General features: G+C 43.0%; 1 protein-coding gene across 13 annotated transcripts in view; it reads right to left on the bottom strand.

Moving 5' to 3' along the window:
* The window catches only part of KLF12 (KLF transcription factor 12), a 264,264-nt gene extending 247,314 nt beyond the window's left edge, over positions 1-16,950 (bottom strand). For 3 of the 13 annotated variants that reach the window (XM_054844567.1, XM_054844479.1, XM_054844309.1), the window contains exon 1: positions 16,686-16,947. The gene's annotated coding sequence lies outside the window, so the exon portion shown is untranslated. The other 10 variants (XM_054845333.1, XM_054845161.1, XM_054844387.1 and 7 more) reach the window with 8 other exon arrangements.
* Between the last annotated feature and the right edge of the window lie 5,837 nt (positions 16,951-22,787).

The raw sequence follows: 22,787 nt of genomic DNA, 5'->3' as shown, positions 1-22,787 counted from the left end.
GAAGAAAACATTCTTGGTTGCAGTCCATCAGTTGTAAGGCACTAACAACCCGACCTTTAGGAGCATTACTCTGTTAACTCCAGCGGGAGTTGGGTGTTTAAAACTGGAGCCAAGGATCCCAGTTCAGGGCTCCTTATCCAGTAAAACTCTCAGATTCTCTCCAGTCCTCCAGTATCCAGAATAAACTATTACACCAAGAAACATAGAAACGCAGAATTATTATAAATATCATTTCATGGACGTGCAGTAACTTTCAATATGGCCTAAACTCTTCAGAGATATTAATTTAAAAGCCTGAACCAACAGTTTAGGATTTCCTCTAAGCTGCAGCTTTCTCAAGTCAATATTTGTAAATCATGTTTCACGTTTCCAAGGAAACCAAGTGGGTAATACCTCTTGCAAACAGCCTCCAATATACTTTTCACAGCTACAGGGTTCATAGAAGTTATTCTCTGTCTGACAAAAGAAAGAAGTTACACTTTTCCTTACATCTTCTGAAAAAAACATCAGCCTGCAAGAAGCAACTGAAGCAACGTATGTAGCAAGCATCTACAGAGATCCCTGTGCACTTTGCCATCTGAAGCACGTGCATAACAACCCTTGTATTACTCAGCTTTTATATATGTTTTTCCCAGTGGTAGATCTAAAGGCATCCCAGGTAAATATCATTATATTCATTTTGCACATTCAAAAATGAAGCAATTCTTAAATGACTTCCAAATTGTCAGCCAGCACACCACCTATGGAGGTCTGAACATATCACACCACGCTCTCTAGAAATGTATTATGCATCTCACAGTAAAGTTCAAATGTTAATGAAGATAGAGACCAAATCTAGGGATAGAGGAGCATGTTATAATAGAATGCTTCTTACTGAATTTTTTTCTATTATTTTTCTTATTTGACCGATATTTAAATAAATTTAAGGCATGACTAGCTTATTGCATCCTGCAGATATAAAATGTGAGGAGCACAAAATATCGTTGAAGTGATTTTGTTGATGGGATCTTCAGAAAAAGTAAGATTATCAGCAAAGCAACAATGACATAATATCTCTATCTGAAGAAGAGAGGAGGAAAAAGTAAAGCCTGACAGTAAATAGAAGTAACAAATCTATGAATTCCACTTTGATTAATGTGAAGACATAAAACTTTAAAACAAACTGCCTGCAACAGTATTTTTGTGCTCTTGCACACTGAAGACAGATCAAAGCAACAAAGAAATCCATTTTCCTGTTTGTTAGAAGTTCTGTAAGACTTCTGCTTCCAAAAAGCTGGGTAATGTGTTTTTAAATGATATACTTAAAGAGCATTATATGTCCAAACATCCTTGCTGAAAAATGAAGACTCTAAAGTTTCACCAGAAGAATCCAGACTAGAAAAATACACATCGCACTCTCACATCTGCTCGCATCTACCTACAAGATGCCCTTGACAACTGTTTAATACACAAAACACATATCCAAAGTTCCTTCAGCATGTTGCATTCTGTTCTCTCAGAGAAACTCAACACTGGGTAAGAAACGGATGCTCTTTGGTGGCTCCTGGTAACAACAGAATCATCAGCCCTTCAGGAAAGCACCTCAACCTCCTCCTGACGTAACAGGCATCGAGCCAAATCCATGGACTTTGGCTGTAACAAAATTTACTGCATCCAACACAAATCTCCAGCCTACAAAGCTCCACATCAAGAACAACACTGAAACAAACGTGCAGCTTCTCAACAAGCCCAGAAGGAGCAGCCAGGAGACTCTTTTGACATTGCAACAGAAGATTGTTCAAACAAAAATTAACCCATTACAACAGAATCACTTTACACAATATACCGGGCATCATATTAGCTATGTAAACTTCTGCGGTGAGCAGTGAAAACCAATTTCTGTCTTACTAAACATCTCAAAGTTGTCTGCAGTATAAGAAACGTCATTCCAGAGCTGATGACTGAGCTATTAGTAATGGACAAGATCTTCAGTGGTTAGTAACTAGTGCTGCAATAAGAGCAATCCATGTTGCATGGAAAGTATATTCATCAGCAAATAGTTTTTAAAAGATCTTAAGTCACCACTGAGAAACAATGGGCTTTCTTTTTGCCACCATTTAGTAATGAAACATGTACACATTTACTTTTCTCGGACCATTTGTGCCCTCCCCCCTGCCCTTAATTTAGTAGTTTCTCTCCCTTTCAACCTGCCTTCATCCCAGAGAAGGGCAACTCACATGGAGTCCAACAGCACAACTGGGAAACAGATGGGAAAGAAAGAGCAGAAACGCTCTCCCAAGCTCCTGGAGCCAGAACAAATCCGAGGACACATACCAAAGGCAGCCTCGCCCAGAGTGCAAGGAGAGGAAAAGGCCCAAGGGACCCTCCTGCTAGACCACAGGTGAAGTCATGGTCATCTCGAACCTCAGATGCCCCAGTTACAGAAGAGCAGGACATGAAAGGAGCCTGACCTGAACTGAAGAAATGGAGCCGCTTTCCATGCAGCAACTTGTGAGATACCACAAGTTTTCCCAAAGGTGACACAAGACACCAGCACCGAGACACCACGTGCAGCTCCAGCTGTCTACTGCACCGACCCAGAAACCAAGGGGTGACTGCTTCCTCACAGTGTCTTCATGATCCGCTGCAATAAATCTTCAGCAGAAATTCAGGGCTATAGGGACCTATAACATGCTACGTCATCTATAACGTGGAAATATAAATTAAGGGACGGCTCTTTTTTACATTTAGAATTGTGTGCAATGGAAACTAATTCTGCATTAAAAGAAACACAACTTGAGCATAAAAAAAGATAAAAAAGGGTAACAGACACTGCATGGAGAAAACAAGAACAACGTTACTGGTGAAGAATAACAAACATTTTAAAATTCCACTTTAGGAAAAAAGGAAACCATTATCAGCCTTTGTAGAGAAAGGATTTTAAGCTAATGACTGCAAACGCTTTAGGCTCACATTTCTTCTGTGCAAGAGCTGTACTCAGAAGACAAAGTTCAAAAGCTCCATGGAGAGCTGTTCATGGGCCTCACACACCACTGCTGGACTGTAAGGGGCTATTTCTTAATAAACTGGTGGTTCATAAAGAACATAAAAATCATGAATAGCAGTAAGCCCAATAGAGGAAAGCACAAGCCTACTTCAAGCACCCCTATGGAAGCCTAAACCAAGACAGTACAATGTGCACTGGAGAAGAGTTCATCAGGAGGAGGAACAGGAGCAAATGCTGGGACTGTAACAAGTGATCGGAGGTCAAATGGATTTTAGAAAGGTGATGTTTCCCCACAGACTAATTGGTTTTTCAGTAGTGGTATATGAGATGTGTGTAAAATGACCTTTACAATGTATTTCACTTTCCTTTTTTAAAACACAGATAAGTAAACACCCATTTGGGCTTCTCTCAAGAGCATAAGGAGATGTTCTTTTGGCAGAAAGTCTCCATCGTGCCTGGAGGTACTTCTAGTGCTCTTTACCTGGTTCACTCTCCTCTTGAGCAGCTCGAAGCATTAATAAAACCTTTCCTCCGACCGCCACTTTTCAGTTTTCTGACTTGCTGCTGCACAGGGCTACACCACAAAATGGTCCTTGTTCCCAACCCTGATCCTTCTCACAGGATCTGCACTAGTTACGTCAACTTAAAAAATGAAGTGACACAGCCAACAAATTTCCTTTTCTCTCCTTGAGAAGGAGGAAGGGAATTACATTTCCAATTTTTTTTTTTTTATAACTCTGCATCCTACATCATTTTGCCTGGCTCCATGAGAAATACAAGTAGAAACGGAGTTACCACACTGAGCAAAACTATACAATGAAAAAGCTGGCAAAAAAAAAAAATCTTGCTTTGGCCTTTAGTTGCTATTTCAAGAATTTAGGGAAAAGGCAGAGAAAAAAAAGAAGAAAGGCCCATCTTTAGTTTGGTTTCCTTATAAAATAAGGTTACCTATGATCACAGTTTTAAAGTCAGAATAGGTAGAAATTAAGTTTTATTTACATAATTATATCTCCTTGAGAAGACTGAGGAAATAGAAGGGTATATACGTAAGCATGGAAGAAAGTCTCCAAAAAGGATGAAATAATTACAGGGAAGAGCTCCAGTTTGTTCGAGTACCAGTAGGACTTCAATGATAAGATCACTGTGAAGGAGCAAAAATTCTTCACTGTGAGGGTGGTGAGGCACTGGAACAGGTTGCCCAGAGAAGCTGTGGATGCCCCCCCCCGGAAGTGTTCAAGGCCAGGTTGGATGGGGCTTTGGGCAACATGGTCTAGTGGAGGGTGTCCCTGCCCATGGCAGGGGGGTTAGAACTAGATGGTCTTTGTGGTCCCTTCCAACCCAAACCATTCTATGACTCCCCAAGTTGAGCAGAGCTCAGCGAAATCACCCGGTATGCTCGCTCACTCTTTTAAAACTGTTTTAATTAATTATTAATTAATTAATAAACAGCAGCTATGGGGGGGGAAAAAGTGAAGTATGCAAATAACAGCATTATTAAATTTTAAATGATCCTGGAAAAACATTGGTAGAAAAAAACCAGAGAGAACAAGAGACAGAAAGGTCTGAGAAGCACAGCACAAAGTAAGCACACCAAACACCGAGCCTGGATGATTCTGCTCAGCTGGTACCTCCAGCCATCGAGCATCCTATTTCATACTTCAGATATAACACACTGAATAGACATGTCCAAAAAGGCACCTGAGAAATGGGGTGTCAGTGTGATCAGCTAAGAATAAGTGAAATATTTGAAAAAGATATTTTCATAGGCAGCTTCACAAAATGAGAATAGATGGCTACTCCCATCTTTTGACAATGTTTAATACTCCTAGAAGAAGCAGGCTAACCAACAGTGCTCCACAACCTGTCTGGTAAAGAAATGGTGCTTTTTTTTTGTAACATTATTATATGCTCTAATGAAAAAATCTGACTCATTTAAATTATTCAACAAAATTACATTTGAAATTATGAAACAGATTCACATTCCTTCACATCAATGCTCAAGTAGTACTCATTTGCTGTGGAAGTTTCAAAGAAACAACACACACAATAAAAATCACAGATTAAACAAAATTGAAATGTAGTAATCTAACAAATAAGCAGGTGTATAATGGAGTATCTTCTTTCTCACAACTTAGTCCAACCACCACAGACCAATAACTAGCTCATTCAGAAGCTGAAAAACCTACCGGGAGCAAAAGAAACTAGATAAATGTGTTTTTCTCTTCCAGTCTTTGAATATAAACAATATGCTGAAGGGTGATACCTACTAGTTCCAAAACTCTTAAGGATATTTTCAAGAGAAACCATGAGTTTCTCTCAATAAGCAAGCATTATCTTTCCTTTAATATGAAAGTTAGTTTTCAACACAAATACTTTTTAATAAGGTTTTTAAAGTATCTTGGCACATGAAAAATAAATCAAAATATTAATAAAAATAATTTCAATTACATTTGCTACAGTTTATGAGTTCTAATTTCTAAGTACAGCTGACAAAGTCAATAGTAAAATTAAACCATCTAGTAAATAAGAAACACATCATCAGTCATATTGTAATATTAAACATGCAAAAATTAAAACTCGGTAAATGAACATTAACTGCATAACCTTTTGAAATATATAGGTATGTATACAATGTATTCTCTCAGCTAAAAATTTGAGCATACTCTGCATAAAGACTATTTCATCTGCTGCGTATCAGCATGCTAAACGTCACTTATCTGACAGACATCACTGGAAACAGAAAATCAGTAAGAACTGCAGAAACCAAACAAGATTTAAACTGATTGTTTAAATCAAGTTTTCCTGCCCGATACTTTGGAATCAAAATTATTTAAATCAATTCACCCTCTTCAACAGCCGCAAATTAAAACACTGTTCAATTATGCAAACTCTGAAAATGAAGATGGAGAAGGAATTGACAGGAGACTGGTTGACCACTCACTTAAGAAACAGAGGTGTAACAAGGTTAAGTGGCTGGAAGCCAAATACATGGATAAATTCAGGGTACAAATAATGCATAGAGATTAGAGTCATTAAAACCACTGGAAGAGCTTACCAAAGACAACAGTTGATTCCCCATCACATGAAGTTTTTTATGTTACAACGATGTATTTACAAAATGTTCCAGCTCCTAGAGACCACTCGTGCCTTGTGCAGGCCAAAGTGATACTCTACTGATGGCATTATTTAAGTTGAATTAGATGATCATAACAGTCTTTTCTGATCTTGAAATCAATGACTCTACAATTTGATCCCATGTCGAGATCTCAGATTTCTTCTCACTTCACTAAGTCCTGCCCTGAGTGAGTATAACTTCATTTGACTTTACAGAGCATTCCTTCTACTATCTGCTTAAATGCCCACATGTCCACCACCAACTAAAGACTCTGAACAGAACCAGCCATCATCTGAAACCATCCATCGGGATGGCACTGAACTTGAAATGCAGCTTCACTTTTCCATTACAACCTCAAACACACACTTTTCAAAGCCTTTTCACTAAGTCATTACAGACTTAAACCGTATTTTATACGCTACTCTATGGTGGATACCTAACATGTTCTGTAGCCTATGACACAGGGAATTAAATCCCCCTTCTCAACATGGGACTTCATGCTTAGGCAGAGGATTGCTGTACATAGAGCTAGGAAAACCTGCATCAGTCACTATCCTGGTTTTGGCTGGGATAGAGCTAATTTTCTTCCTAGCAGCTGGTGTAGTGCTGTGTTTTGGATTTAGGATGAGAATAATGTTGATAACACACTGATGTTTGTAGTTGTTGCCAGCAGTCAAGGACTTTTCAGGTTCTCATACCAGCCTGCCAACAAGAAGGTGGGGAGTACCCAAGAACCTGGGAGGGGACACAGCCAGGACAGCTGACCCAAACTGGCCAAAGGGATATTCCATACCATATGGCATCCATGTGTAACTGTGGGGTTGGCCTGGAGGTGGGGCAGCTCGAGGTCTTGCGGAGCACCAGCTTCGAGTGGTGAGCATTTGTGCTGTTCATCACTTGTTCTGTATATTCTTTTATTATTATTACTGTTGTTGCTGTTGTTCTCTTCCTTGTCTGTCCTATTATACTGCCTTTATCTCAATCCACAAGTTTTACTGGTTTGGGTTCCCCCCCCTTCTTTTCCTTCCCTTTTTGATTCTCTCCCCCATCCCACTGGGTGGGGGAGTGAGTGAACAGCTGCGTGGTTGTTTTAGCTGCCAGCTGGGTTAAACCACGACAGGCACCAAGAGCAAGCATGCTCGTTTTAAAGCAAAACAGCCTAGAAATACTCCTAAGCCACTGAACTAAGAGCTCAGTTTCAAGCTGGAAGCCTCCTACTAGACATACAGCACTAGACAGGTCTCTAAAATCAGGGTTCGTATTACAAACTGGGAGAATGAATTGAATTTGGCATCTGTGGCTAAATTCAAACTTGTTCATCCAGGCAGAAATCCTTAAAAGTCTTTGCAACTTACACACCGGTTAAATGTGGCTTCGCTTTTTCTACAGCACTTGCAGCACTGTCAAGAGGCTTTTAGGACACAAGTCCCATACTTGACACAGTTGCCTATCCTCAAGCTTCATAAATGCTGCGGTCTGGTCGTTCAGCTTTTAAACTAAAAACACTATAATGTCTGATGAACACTGACTAGAATTACTGTTTTAGATCGTATCAAATGATTGCCATAGCATGTGTCTCATTTCTGCTCCCTCCTATAAAAATTACTTTTACAGATTCTTTGATATAGATAAAAATTTTCAGGTTTGCTGAATTAGTTTTAACGTTGTACAAAACAAGGAGAATATTTCCACTATTTTCACAGTTTCTAATGAAATATGAGATGAAAAGAAGACTTTTTGTGCTACCCTCACATTTCTATTCATGCTAGCACAGTAATATCCAAGGAGGCAGCCTGGATGTTGAACTGACCCTGGCTCACTCTGGGTCTGCCAAGAGACACTCCAGCACCCACGGCCAAATGCAGGGGAGCATCCTCACCCCACCTGCCCCACTCTCTGGCCAGGCAGAAGCCACCACAGAAAGCCATGTTCTCAGGAAGGCAGCCCTCCTCTGAGGGCTTGCCAGTTAGGCACTGAACAACTGAGAAAATATCCCTTATGTGGAAAAAGTAGCAATTCTAAGCATATATATGTATATATGCTATGAATAGCATTAAGGGCCACTGGCTTCTTTGGTCAGATGGATTGAAAGCAAAACAGTACAAGTAGAAATGGTTTTAAGAAAAAACAGGGATGGGCAGGAAGAGTAAAGTTGCTACATTCATAAAATGCTTTAAAATAATCCAGGATCCAGAAAGCATGGCTGGAAATAACAATTAAAAAAAGTTTTTTAATGACAAGGCATTGTCCCATTCAGGTCATCAGCAGAAGGGCTACAGCAAAAGGAAGAGGATGTCACAGAACAACACTCCTCACCCAAAGAGGGGCAGGGCAGCGCTGCTGGCAAGAGGCAGAAAGCAGCGCAATAGCTGAACACACAGGGATGAGAACTGATGCACGAGAACGTGCAACATCGACTGCGGTCAGAATTCATCACAAGAAGAAACTTTCTCCTTTTACTTTAATTCCTCTTTTCTTTTTTCTTTTTTTTTTTTTTTTTTTTTTAAGGCAAGGAAAAAGACAAAAGCCACACATACATGGAACTTCAAAAATATTTGGGAGGGATCTGAAGGTACAAATATTTTTCATTTCTGCTGATGGACTCCAGGCTATGCCCACAAGAGGACTTGAGTACCAAACCACTAAGCTCCTGGTGCTGTCCCTACTGTAGGAAACCACAGCCTGGCTAGGGGTGCCTGCTCGCACAACACACAGGGTAAGTTAAACATCGAAAAACGAAAGACATGAGAAGAGCCCGGAGAAACTGCTGTTCCTTCCTCCCCACCACCAAATCCTGCAAGGCCAGGAATGCTTCTCCCAGGATTTCAGCAGAGCAGGTCTCCTCTCACCTATCTTTAAACAAGTACAGTGCACACATCTATGTGTGAGCTAAACATCTGCGACTTCCTCCACTGTCAGCCAACGGAGAGGTTTTCTGATGGTCTTTTGACCATGAGAATCATTCTGGTGTCATGATTTTAGCACATGCCTCTGAGGCAAGGACGAGCTAGGCTGCTCTTTTTGGGAAAGGAATGTATTTTATTGAAGCTATCCTCCAGAAGTGACTTAGGCAAGTGTCTGTGATTGCTATGCATAGACTCAAGCCTCCCATCCCTGCCTAGCCCACATGCTTCTTTAGCACCACAATGAAAAAGAAATATTGTATTCCTAAATCCAGTAACATGTGAAACCTAAAGAAGAGCACATCTCCAGCAAGCACAAAATAAATCCATCTTGGATAGTGGGATGCCAAGAAAGAGAAAGTGTACTAAATCTCATAATATTTTTCAATTCGTGCTACACTTTTTTTTAATTTTTATTATATCTAATTGTTCAATGTGACTATTGTACACTTTATCTCAATAGAGTCACAACCAAAAATTACAACTCTATCAACATTCTCAAAATAGAAGGTCCATAATTATTGATATATACTCTTTAGACAAACGTCAAAGATATTTTAGCAAAATGTTGATTTAGCTGAATATAGATCTGGAAAGTAAAAGTAAAAATGGCAATGTTTTTTGAAATAGCAGCCTCCAAATCTGCCTGCTAACTAGACTGAGCTTGCATGCTCTCCCTTACAGAAGGGGAAAAATAATCCACTTTGCTCATTTTTTCCTTTCAAAATTCTGCAGGGCACTGTCTATACAAAAGATTTCCTTGGTTAGATGGAACCAGTGAAAAACTAATTCACACTGTAACTGTTACTGATTTATAGAAACTGGAAAGGAATGGTTTTCCCCACCTTTGGTGGTTTGTTTGGTGTTTTGTTTTTGTTTTGGGGGGTTTTTCTGGGTTTTTTTTAAGAGAAATCTTTTCATTTCTCACTTAACCCAAATTTTCTTGCAACTGAAAGATTCTCTGAAAAAGGGACTGGAAGACCTCCAACTACCGTCCAACACTTAAAAAGATTCTAGCATGTCATCAATCACAGCTTTTTACATGCTCTTCTAGAGCACTGCCAACCCATACTTGAAGACTAACTCAAAACTGTTTTATGCCAGCATTGCACACTCAAAGACAGATACAACAAAAATATTTCTATATTATTCTGATTTTAAGTCAAGGCCTACTCAGATTCAGGTCAGATGTTACCACATAATACTTACTGCTGTTATCTTTCTTTTTGTCCTAGGAAGAACTGTCAACCAATACCATTAATCCTAAATATCTCAGTGGCTACCTTGGATACGTGTTATCACATCTGCTATAAAAAGTGTCCTCAATTTGTAGCAGACCATCTGAAAACACTGGTGCCATGGTAAAAAAAGGAATAACATCCATGGTAAATGACAACAGTCACAGTTACTCTTTGAAATTCATGTTACAAATTTCTAATATTGCATTATTCCATTTAACAAACTTCAGTCATTTGAGCTGAAATTCTCAGTGACTGCTTCTGCAAAGTTTGATGTGAAAGTTGAGAACACACCAGTCACTTCTGACAGTTTTGGTAATGGAAAAAAGGCAAAAAATAATTCAGAATATTTGGTTTGGAAAGATTCTCCCTCAGGGACCCACAGAAAAAAAGACAGAAACTGCTGGGGTTAGACAGTTCCCTTTACCCATACCAATGCCAGTCTGTGGAGACTTGAATGGAACACCCAAGAATTACAGTTCACCCACACTCGGGAAGACTTCCAGAGCTCGCTGGTAGCATCTCCGACTCTGCTGATGGACCTGAACTTATTTCCAGCCAGCCTGAGCTCTCTGCACAGACCCGGCCAGCCAGCATCACTACACTTCCCACATTGCCGTCAGGGACCTCTAAGGCTCCAGAAAAATAGATGCAACACCAGCACCAGCAAAGCCCTTCTTGGCCAAGGCAGAGGAAAAGAAACTATTTAGGTAGTCAGCAGGATGATCAGTATTAACATGCATAACCTTGTGCTCTTCGCAGCTCTGACCACTGGACAACGCCCCACACTAATTAGGAATTAGGGTCACTGCTTCCCACCTTACAGAGAGGGTAACGAAGTGGCTGTCCTAGATGACATCTGACAAAACCAAGACCAGAACTCAGGTCTCCTGACACAATACATCATCTGATTAATTATCCCCTTTGCAGCACTGATGTCTAAGGTCATGCATTTGATTGTTCTAAGTTTAAACGACAAGAACACACTCGCCCCACAGCCAGGAACAAAGCTCAGGATTTTTGAGTCCCATCATTACTCTGCTATGTAGCAAATACCGTGCCAGCCATTAGCAAAGAGCGTGCTTCATTCTGTCCTGGGGGCTGGTTCACAGAGAGGACAAAAGCTTGCTACTGCTAACCAGACATTCCTTAACTCAAGTGGTGCTGGTCTGCGCTGCAACTCCAAAGCCTGTCAACACCAGCACTACCAGCGACCCACAAAAGGATAAACATCATTGCACATGAGGGCATTTGTTTCAAGGAAAAAATTAATAATAATTTATGACCAAATAAACAAACCAGGAGATTAAAAAAAAATATACAGACACTGCTAGGATTGCATTCGGAGGGTAGGAAATGACTTCATATGACTTCATATATTCACTCCCAAGTTTTACCATATATTTTAGTTGAGAAACACTGGGATGGCTCATGCCACTGTCCCTTCCCAAAAATGCAGGAAATGACAGAAATAGCTACAGGACCAAGGCACACCATAATTTAAAGTCATCTTCTCCAAATCAAAACACATCATTCTGCAGTAGACATAAATGCAAAAAATATTTGTATATTATAATTTGATTTTGGTTTAGACCGAAGTCTAGATCATGCTTCTGATTAATACCACTGAAGAAAGGAAAGTCCACACAAGCTCAATGGTGCATATAGCGTAGATATACTGACTTTTTGGCAAAGCCATGTTCATTTTTCCTCTTCCTTCTCAGTATTATTTTAAGAATTCTCTGCTGCCAAAAGGTAAATAAAACCAATTAAAGAATACCTTATCATTTTTGCATTACAGTTATTGCTTGGGAGCAAACATGAGAACACAGACTCAGAATAAACTTCAAACCTATCAGTCACACCAAACTTTGGAGAAGTATGAGAAAGTTCACAGATTTTAGGGCATCAAGTCTAAGCAGACCTTCTGCACAGAAAAGAGCTTCCAAATGAAAACACTAGCACAGTTTGGGGGGGAGGGGATTATATATACATATATATATAAAAACCAAAAGAGACTGCACAACTATCCTCACATTGGTCCAATTTTACCCACTTTTGCAGTGCCACATACATACATTAGGTCTTGTCAACGCTCCAGTCAATTTTGTCAACATAGCTCTATGCCTAGCAATAAACTAAAACAATAATTTTGACACTGAATCCTCAAATATAACTCTCATTGCTCTTTTTTTTTTCCTTTATTTTTTTAGTACCAACTTTAAAAAAAAAATAATTCAGTTGAAGCAAGAGGACTGTCTAAAGTTCAGTTGTTGAATACAGGGTAAGGTTACATGGAGCTTTTTCCACTGACGAACAGTGTTGAAAGTGTCCTTAGTACTTACAGTGCAAAAGCATTTCTCTTTTCTAGAGTAAGCATGCATTTAATTTAAAAAAAAAAAAAATTCTTTTTCACTGCATAAGGAAGCATACTCATTTGATGCTTTCACATTTGCACTTCAAGACTCAAAATTTTTGTTACAGATACAGCGCACCTTGCACAAAACAAAAGGAAAAGCCACAACCTGACTGCTGAATACTTTTTTTTTACATCTCACTTTGAAACAGCATGCTCATTATATGTTTTCCTCTTAGCTGGGGAAAGTGAGCATGCTTGTGTTTGCAGCTCCTCCTCTTTCAAAGACGCACAGCTGCAGCTGTAGTAAACAACCACTAGTCAGGAGCTGAGAAGGTCAAAGTCTCGGTGTTGCATCCATTTCAGCTTTTCTAAAAATGAAATTTCCATTGCAAGAAATTAATTTTTCTGTTTTCGTTTTGCAGTTACGTCAAGGAAAAGGCAAACCACAGTTCTCCTCCAACAAAATAAATCAAGATAAGATACTTCAAAAACCACAAGCAAAACACTTCAGTAAAAATAAGTATTTCCCCAGCTTTATTAATATACTAACACTTCATTCAGTCTCATATTTTACTTGATTCGAAAGAAGACTTGGTCAAAACCAACCCTGAACTGATGAGACCTGTTACACAATGCAAATGACACTTACTGAAGGAACAAGCAAGGAGGCTGGTCATCCTGAAAAGCAGCGCCAGCAGCCGTGCAAGGCTCACAGAGGTGCTCCAGCAGCCTGAAGCACGGAGGCCACAGAACTACAACTTTGGGAAGGCTAGTGTTAGTGGGCATCATCCACACAGTGATGAGAAAAGGCACACACCTTTCCTTTATTTTATAAATTACCCAAAATCTAAACAACAGAATGCTCTTCTAGTGCTGAAACCTACACAGAAGCACGCAGCAGACCTTCTGCAACCCTGTGGTGCAGCAGAGTGCTCCCTAAGCACCCAGGAGAGGCATCGCCCATTTTCCCCAAAGACATGGTCTGTACTTCTATTTAATTTTGGTGGATACCGTCACACACCGCCTCGGTCTGGGTGAAGAGGAAGAGAGTTGCTACCACAAGGCTTTGCAGTCCAAGCCCTTTGCTGACCCCACTCTACCATCTCCTGGGGTAAAAAGAGCTGGTTCAGCCCCGAGCCATCTCAGCGTCCTCTCATCTGAAGTAAAAACTCTGCTCACGCACATTTAGGTCTGGCTCAGCCCAACAGAAACAGCTGGCAGAGGACTTCACGATTAGCCTGTCCTGGAATCATAAAGTTTATTTTTAAAAGTTGTTACATACAGTCTTCTTGGGCTCTCAGGGGCCTTCCCAGCACAGTGTTTTCTACAAGAGAGCACAGGAAGGCCTGGAAATATTACCACCAAGTATTGCTGGGAAAAAAAAAAAATTAAAAATACCTCCTTTCAAATTCCCCCTTCTTTACACATCTGATACCGCCTCATTATCAGAAGCAGAAACCAAACAGTATCACCCACATCCTAAACTCCTTCCCAGCCCCTCCAGCACACGTGCAATCACTCATCAAATGCCCCATGGCATATCTCCTCCTCAAAAAAGCCTTTTTTTTTCCCCCCACAGCTGAGGGATAGAAAATATGATTTTTCACAGCCCTCTTTAAATGCTATTGACTACTCCATGACCTGGGGAAAATAAAAAGGCAGGGGGGGAAGCCCAAGCTACCTTTATAAAGCTGCCAGTACCCTGAAGAAAAGATTTGCCTAAAGAAAGGTGCTTCCCAGACATCCCCCCCCCCCCCCCCCCCCCGCCTCAGTTCCAGGTACCAGACACAGGAAAAGAAAGGGGGAGGGAAGTAGTAAAAGGGGGTGGGGGGTAAAAAAAAAAAAAAGGAAAAATACCACCACTGTTGCTCTGGACGCAGCGAGGGGTGAGCGGGTGGGGGTGCTGGCCCGGGGAGGGGCGTGCATGGGTGCTGCTCCCCGGCCGCCGAGGGGGTGATGTCATCCCGCCAGGCTCCAGCCTGGGCACCCGCCGGCAGCGTAGCGGCAGCAGCTCTGACCAGCTGCCAGAGCCTCAGGCAGCACAGTGAGGGGAAAAAAATTAAAAAATTAAAATTAAAAAAAAAAATCCGCATGCAACGTTCTCTCCGTTATGCGTGGTCGGTTTGCGATGATAGGTGACACGCCGGCTTGCAGACAGCGGTTTCAAGTTGATTACGTCCCATTAGAAAGATATTCCCCCTCCCCCAGCACGAATAATGTATAAAAATAAATAAATAAATAAGCAGACTCGGTTTATGCAGCCTTACGTCATTAATAAAATGCTCCTATCGCCCCATCTGTGACCTATTCAGCACAGTTACTAATCCCATACTAAGACCACTTTGCTGTTCCTGTACATTTCAGAGTTGGAGACCAACCAGAAAGCAGAAAATGGAGCCCATATGCCAGCGCTATATAAAGCAGCCTCGCAAAGTTGCCGCGAATATCTACCTGCCATGGCGAGGCAAAAACGGGAAAAGAAAAAAAAAAAAATGCGGGGAGAACACCACCATTTATTTCATGATGGATAATTAAAAAAAAAAAATTTTGGTTTACTTACTTTATTCAGGGGGAGGGGACATTGCCAAAAGCTAGCAGGATTTTTACAAGCTCAGTATAAACCCCGATGCAAGTGAACTTCTCTTCGGTGCCTCCTACCAAACTGCTCGTACCTGCTCCCTAAGCGCGTAAAAACTGATTATTTTCCACGCAAGCCCATTTGCGGGAGCGAACGCCACACCAAGATCAAAAAAAAAAAAACCAAAACCACCTAACCCACTGTCTAGAGCGGAGCATCTCATCCCTGCAAAACCATAGAGGGAGGGGGATAATATAAAATAAACCAGCCAGCTGTTCCTACCCGCCTCCCCCAAAATCCCGCACCATCAGGGTGGTGCGAGATTTTGGGGGGGGGGGGGGGACGACGACACGACGACAAATAGGGAACCCAAATTTCATCCCAGAGCATTTACCCAGCTGCACCAGCAGCAGAAAGCTTTCAGTGGGCTTCACAGGGTGACGCTGATGCCATGGGGCACGCATCTCTGGGCACACTCTTTTTAATGTAAATACCAGCGGTTTGCTCCCCAAGCAACGCCGGCCGACTTCTGGAAGAGCAAGTATTTTATTTTATAGAAGATAATTATTTTTCTAAGAGGTAATACAGCGTTATATGCTCATTTTTATTTTTTTCACCCCATACAGCGTTACACTACGGGTTTTTCCCCTCATATAGCGTTACACTACGGGTTTTTATTATTTTTTTTAATATATTTATTTTTGTAATTTTTTTCGCGCCCCCGCCCCCCCCCCAAAGGCGCAGGGGCACCGCGGCTGCCCGCACCCCCTTCCCGGGGACGACAAGCACAAAGGGCTGGGCGCTCCCACCTCACTGCTCATCACTCCTCGCTTATCGCTTTTTATTTTTTTCCCCCGCTTTTTTCACCGCCAACCCCCCCCACCCCCCACCCCCAAAGCCTCAGCGGGAAAGTTGAGGGAAAAGTTCGGGCCGGCGGCGGGGGCGGCCCCCAGCACCCTGCGCACACACACACACCCCCGGCATCGCTGCCGCTGGGGCACCGGGAGGGATGGAGGGGAGGGAGGGACGGAGGGGAGGGGAAGGAGGGCACCGCCGTTAACCCCCGGCTCGCCCCGGCGGCGGAGCCCGCTCCGGCGGCGCTGAGGGAAAGGCGGGGGGGGGACGGGACGACACGGACGCCCTGCCCCCGCTTTTTTTTAAAATTATTTAACTTAAGTATAGGAGCGATTTAAAAAAAAAAAAAAAGCAAGCTGACTGGGACAGCAGCAGCGAAAAATCTACGTGTTAGCCGTTTATTCTGATAAGAAAGGGAATCGGCACAGACCTGAGCAGAAGCGGCAGAGCAGGAGAAACTGTTTCCTTCCCCTGACACAGGGTCCCCGCTCTCTGTCTGTCTGTCTGTCCGCCCCGCTCTCCCTGGGCAGTGCCACTCGCACACTCCCTCACACACGGCCAGGCGGAGGCAGCCGGCGGCCGGGATCGCCGCCGTCCCCGGGAAATGAATGGGGGCAGCCCGGGGAACCGCGGCGCTCGCCGCCGACTTACCCGCGTCACATGATGAGCCGGGGGCAGGGTGGGCCGGGGGTGGAGGCTCCCGGCACCGCCTCACCTCACCTCGCCTCGCCTCGCCTCACGGTGAGGCCGCCGCCGCGACACCCCACCGGCCGCTCAGACAAAGGGCCCGGTCCGGACCGGTGTACCCCTCCCCAGCTCCCGGCCCCTGCTCCGGCCGCGGCGGGCGCCGGTGGCGTCGCTGGCATGCGGCGCGTCCCCGCCCCCACCGGCAGCAGGGCGGGGGGAGGGGAGGGGCCGCGCCCCCGCCCCTCGGCCGCCCCGGGGCCCGGTGCACCGCCCGCCCCGCCCCGAGGGGTGGGGACGGGAACGCCCGGCCGCACCGCCCCCCGCCCGGCCCCGGCCCGCCCGGCCGCGGGGGGCAGGGCAGGGGGGCGCCGAGGGGAGGGGCAGGTCGGCGGGGCCTCCGGGGGCGCTGCGGGGAGGGGCAGGGCGGGGCCGGCAGCGGGGGCGCCGAGGGGAGGCTCAGGGCGGGGGGGCGCTGAGGGCAGGCGGGGTAGGGCGGGGACAGGTTAACGGGGCGCTGAGGGAGGCTCGGCGGGGTGCGGGGCGATGGAGGAGACCGGGGAGGGGGGGAGGTCCCGGGGCAATGGGGAGGCCCGAGGGGGGCGGCGCGGGGGCGGTGTTGGGGGGAGCCCCGTGGGACGGCCACGACAGGGCCGTGGGGGCGCTCAGGAGAGCCCGGGGAGGGCAAGGCGGTGGGGGCGCTGAGGGAAGTCCCGAGGGGGACAAGTCGATGGGGACGCTGAGGGGAGCCCTGGGGAGGGACAGGACACGGGGTCGCTGCGGGGAGCCCCGGAGAGTGAGCGGCGGTGGGGGGCGGGCGGGGCCCGCGAGGGCGGGCGGGTGCCGGGCCCGGCGCGGCGGGCCGGGGAGTTGAGGCGCGGAGCGGGCGGCGCCGTCCCAGGGCCGCGCTGCTGGCGGGGCAGCGGGGGCCGGGCGGCGGGGCCGGCGTTGGCCGCCTCTCTTCGTCCCCGCGGGCCGTGCAGGGCAGAGCGGCCCGCGCGGTTACCTGGCGGGCTGCGGGGCTGAGCGCTGCAAACCTTGCCTTTTTCTTCTTTTTTTTTTTTCCACAGACACACTGCAGCCTGTGAGAAGTATGTGAGGTGGTGGGTTTTTTTTTTTTGCATGGAGGTCGGCGTGTAAGTCTTGAGTCGCGCGTCTGCAAAATGAGAACTTCCTTTATGGGAAGGTTTTTCACATGTAAGGACTGCAAATACTGGGTTGTAAATGCTTTAGTAACAATATACAGAGAAACTGATCCCGAAATCTTAAAGTTTGTTTAAACATAAGCTCTTTTTATTACATGGATGTTTTAAAAGAACTTTAAAAACCTTAGGAAACAAATCCAGAGAGCGTTAAACTTTAAGAAGCAAATCTCTAATTCTTTTCAAAAGGGTTCTTACACAGTGAAATATTTTGGTGGAAGGATCCTGGCCCATGCCTGACCAGTGTCAGAGCTATTAAGCTGCCCTGACAGGTTACCTAGGGATTGATTCCCTTGCCTTGGAGAGCCTTTTGTTAATGTGAAGCTGATGTGGCTGTTTTCCGCCTCCTCCCCTATGGTTCCTGTTGCATGAAGTAAACACGGCGTGGCCAGAGGGCAGGTGAGCTTTGACCAGCCCTGGCTGTTAAGATGGTTTCTGGGCAATGTTGGGGGGCTGGGATTCAGTTTAAGGAAGCTTAATAGCCTTGGGAATAGTCAGCGTGCTGTGCTGGACCCTGGCAAAAGCCATGGTCAGAGCAGATAGAAAATGGCAAATTTTTCATGAGTCCCCACCCCTCGTCCTCCTCAAATTCAAGCTCAGCTCAGCAGCTCCAGAGGATTCCACTCATAGCAATAATTTGGTAAATAAAATGGAAAAAGAGGGATCCCTTGTCTACTAGGTTGGCACATTGCGTGAGTGTGTTTGTAAAAGCCTGTATAGCTTGCATATTTACACAGAAAGCCAGGCTGAGCTCAGGTAAATAATTACTGCTAAAACGCTATTACTTTCAGTAAATACAAACTGATGTTTGCTGCTCTACACAATATTTACTGAGGAAGCCAGAAGAACCAGAACCGATGTTTGTTCCCTTAGAGGATTTCATGCCAACTGCCTGAAATACATCTATGCATCACTTCGTGTGTTCCCGTACCTGGTCCTCCACTTATGGTTTGGCATAAACAGTTTAGGTAACATAACCCCCACGCTGTTTGTCCCTGCAACCTGCCTCTATTTCCAGAAGGTTAAAGAAAAAAAAAAAAGGCAGAATAGCAAATAAGAAATGTTAAAATAGTTATTAACAGAACTGTACCTCACATTCTATATAAATATATGTCTCTGCAAGCTATAAAGGGGATTAGGTGTGTTTTGTTATTATAATTTTGCCTCTGGTGTAATCATTTCTTTTGGGGAAAAGTGAGTAAAAATTTAGTCTAATGACCTGAGCAACGCATCTCCTTGTATTATTACTTTAGATACAGAACCAGTTCCAACAACTCACCAGAAGTTACATATGTGATTCATTAGATTTCAGCAGATTTTACCCAAGTCAAAAGTTAACGTCGTAACACAATGTTTTAAAAGATAAAATATGCAATCCCATAGGAAGCAGGCTACTATAGAACACCACTGGAAACATTCCCTGGATAGATGCATAGGTTATATTCACATTTATCAATAAAAAACACGAGTATTAACATTCATCCTTCTTAACCCCTTGCAACAGGGAGCAACAATTTCCCAGCTCTGAGCGTTCTGCAGAGAAAAACTGGTTTCTACCTACTGAGGTTAAAGGATTAATGAATACTTGGCACATGAAAAATGAATAGTGATAGCGGGAAGAAGATTGCATGTAGACAGTGTGATAAGGTGCATAACAGAGGAACACGATGTTACACGCGTTGCTGTGCCCTGAGAAGCAGACGAAGCTATTTCCATTGAATTTCAGATAAAATATTTAAAACCATCAATATTTATTTTGTCATACTCAGAAATATTTTATTCATTTATCTAATATATCTAAGGAAATCAGCTAGAAGAAGGGTTGGCTGACTGACATTTGGTGATAAAATTTGTTCTCCGTGAGGTTCATTATGTGCTATGTTGGCTGTTTACATGGTCTATTGCCTGCTACTAAGAACTATTACCCATATGCATGAATTTGCAGGGCAGTATCTAAAGCAAAAAATATGTAGCTACATTTGCAGGAGAAATGTATTACATGATTATATATCAATAGATTGATACAGAAGTAGGGATATTACACATTAGTATTTGATATATATCACAGATTTATAGAGAAATGTAGTTCTCAATCACGTGCTTTTATGGAAAACCTGTCCTACTAAATCACCATCTTGGCTCACTCCATATACCTGACCCCTCTGTTTCCATTCTCATCTGGCTTAACAAAGCTGAGCATATGTTGCCTATTTGAAAATGTTCTGGCTTACATTTTTGCACAGAAATACTTTGAAAACATTTAGTATTTCTAAAGATTTAGAAAGTTTTCTTTTTTTCTTCATTTTTTTCTTGAAAGAAGGAACTTTAATCACATTTCCAATTAATCAATGGGACTTTTCAGCAAGAATGCCATTTTTTTTTTTTTTTTCCCAGAAACAAGAGTCTTAAATTTTGAATCGGGAACCTTAACAGTGTATTGCCATATACAATTCTAAAAATAGAAAAAAACATACTTTTGGAAGCCAGGAGAACAAATGGGCCGACGGAACATTTTTGGTTACTTACTTTTTCATAAGCTCCACAAGTGTGTTTACATGGGTATTTTAGATTTTTTTCCGTAATCCTTCTCTGCTTCTGTCATATTGCCTACAAAGCGGTACTAATTCACTTTTACAGAGTCCCATCACTTACAATCCCAGATGGCTCTATCCAGTCTCCCTGTAGCTGTTCTTCCGCTAATGGAGTTTCCTAAAACTTACTAAAAAGAAGGTCCTATAAAATCTTGCCGTACTGCTCGTCAGCCTCTCACCTCTCCTATATTTGTCCTCCACTGGTGCAGAATTTTCTTCACCGTTCTTCCCCAATATCCATTGTCCTATTTGCATTTTGTCTTAGATTCTAATCCAGCAAATGTGCAAGTAAATAATACTCTTGAAAGCAATTTAGCAACTTCTACCTTAAGCATGTTTTAAGTCTCGGCTTTTTTTTTTTTTAAATTTAATCATAATGAATCAATCACTTTTCAAAATGGGGAATGGCATCACCAGCAGAGAGCACACTGGAACCTCAAAACAAAAGAAAACAGAAAATCAATAGCATATTTTAACAATGTGAGCCTGAAACAACTAAAGACACATGTGAAATAAATCAGTAATGTGCTGAATATTGAGAGATTTTGTCATTTAAATTAACACCAGTTATAAAAAAATTATTCTTAAGCTATCATTTATTCCATTTCAGCTTGTATTCAATTTTCTAACTCAAACTAAAAAAAAAAAAATCAACCTTACTACTCAAACCAAAACCTAAATGCATTTTTATTTGGGATGCATGGTTAGACAAAAGCTTTAACAAATTACATGATATATTTTAGAAGACAGATTGTGTTCATTTGCTGAACTTAGGGAAACCTTTGGGTTGACAGATAATCAATTCAAATACCTGCAGTTGAGGGATTGTGTTACTAATTCCTTTCACAAGCCTTCCCTTTTGGATACAGGCACGTAAACGGATTGGTTGGGTTTTTTTTGCTAAGGAATTGACCACATCAGCAGATAAAGCCTTTCGGGTATGGTTGCTGTCTTGCAATCCAACCTGTGATCATCTACCAAGCGCTTCCTCCGCTCCTTCTCCACTCAAACTGGTGTTAAGCTCAAGATGGATACGTGGGCCTTGCCCTTTTATCCAAGAGTCGCCATCCAGCATGAGGCCCCAGACTTTCTGGGGCAAGGATGTCAGCTTGTGTGTCTTTGAATCTGCTTAGACAGTGTTTCAGCATGCACGGCACTCTGCCATCAAACGTGAGGGTTTATAGTCAACTTCTAGGTGGCCATTAACCAAAACGGTCCATCTAAAATGTGGAAGTAGCGCTATCCGCTATCGTATTTCATGTGGCTCACTCAAACATCAGCAGGAATATTCCTCGGGTATCAAAATTGTAGCTTTTGTACACCACATCTATGGTTTTTTTCTGTACTTTGTATAAACCGATTGTTTACTCTTAGACAGATGATCAGGAAATCTCCTTCCCTTCAGCTCACTCTCCTTAAAAAATACCAACAAAAACAACCTAGCCCGGCGCATAAATGGCAATGTTAGTGTACACAATGCAGCTTCTCTGATACAATAAAGTATATAATGGAGAATAGCTCCATTACACTGCACAAAAGAGGAAAATTATAATCTGATATAATAGGTGCATGTTTTTCTCCAGGGACAGAGATCAAAATATTCAATTTGCCAGATTTAGACTAGCAATGTTGCCAAGACACTTATTCTAGGAAAGTGGGGCCGCAAAGTATTAATGCTTCACTCCCTTGATCGAAAAGCTTTGTGCCCTTTCTATAACCTTGGATTGAGATCGTGCACTACTTTTTTAATTATTTTTTTAAAACTTGCCTTCTTTTAGCAAGAGCCCTTGAGGGGTTATGATCTTATTTAAAAGGCAGAAGAACAGGAGGGACACTTCCTGATTTAGTATAATCCAACACTGGCAAAAGTTAATAGGGAATAGTCATCAAGGAACATGTTCTGGGAAAAAAGGAGGGTTTGTTTTTTTCATCTCTCCAATGTTTGGTTAATGTTTTTGTAAGACAAAAAAAAATGGAGGCAAGCACTTCCTGGCTTTGGACACCGTCTCAATTCGACGCCCAGGAACGGAATGGGTTGCGCTGGATTTTCCTTTCAAAACTCTTTAGTTTGTGGCTGAATTTATGAACATAAACATCACCCAGAGAAATTTTTTTATGTCATTTTAAGCTCCATGCTCAATTCCATTATCTCAGCTCCCCAAATTGAACACTGTGTTTGGTTGTTTAGGAGACAAAAAAATGGGGATCAATTAAACAGTGCTTTTATAAAGAGAGGCATACTGTATTCTTATATGAACATTAAAGCTGCTACATCG

This window comes from Grus americana, chromosome 1 (assembly GCF_028858705.1).
Source record: "Grus americana isolate bGruAme1 chromosome 1, bGruAme1.mat, whole genome shotgun sequence".
NCBI classification, from domain to species: Eukaryota; Metazoa; Chordata; class Aves; order Gruiformes; family Gruidae; genus Grus; species Grus americana.
The sequence above is the reverse complement of the archived record's forward strand: the minus strand, read 5'-3'. Positions and strand labels throughout refer to the sequence as shown.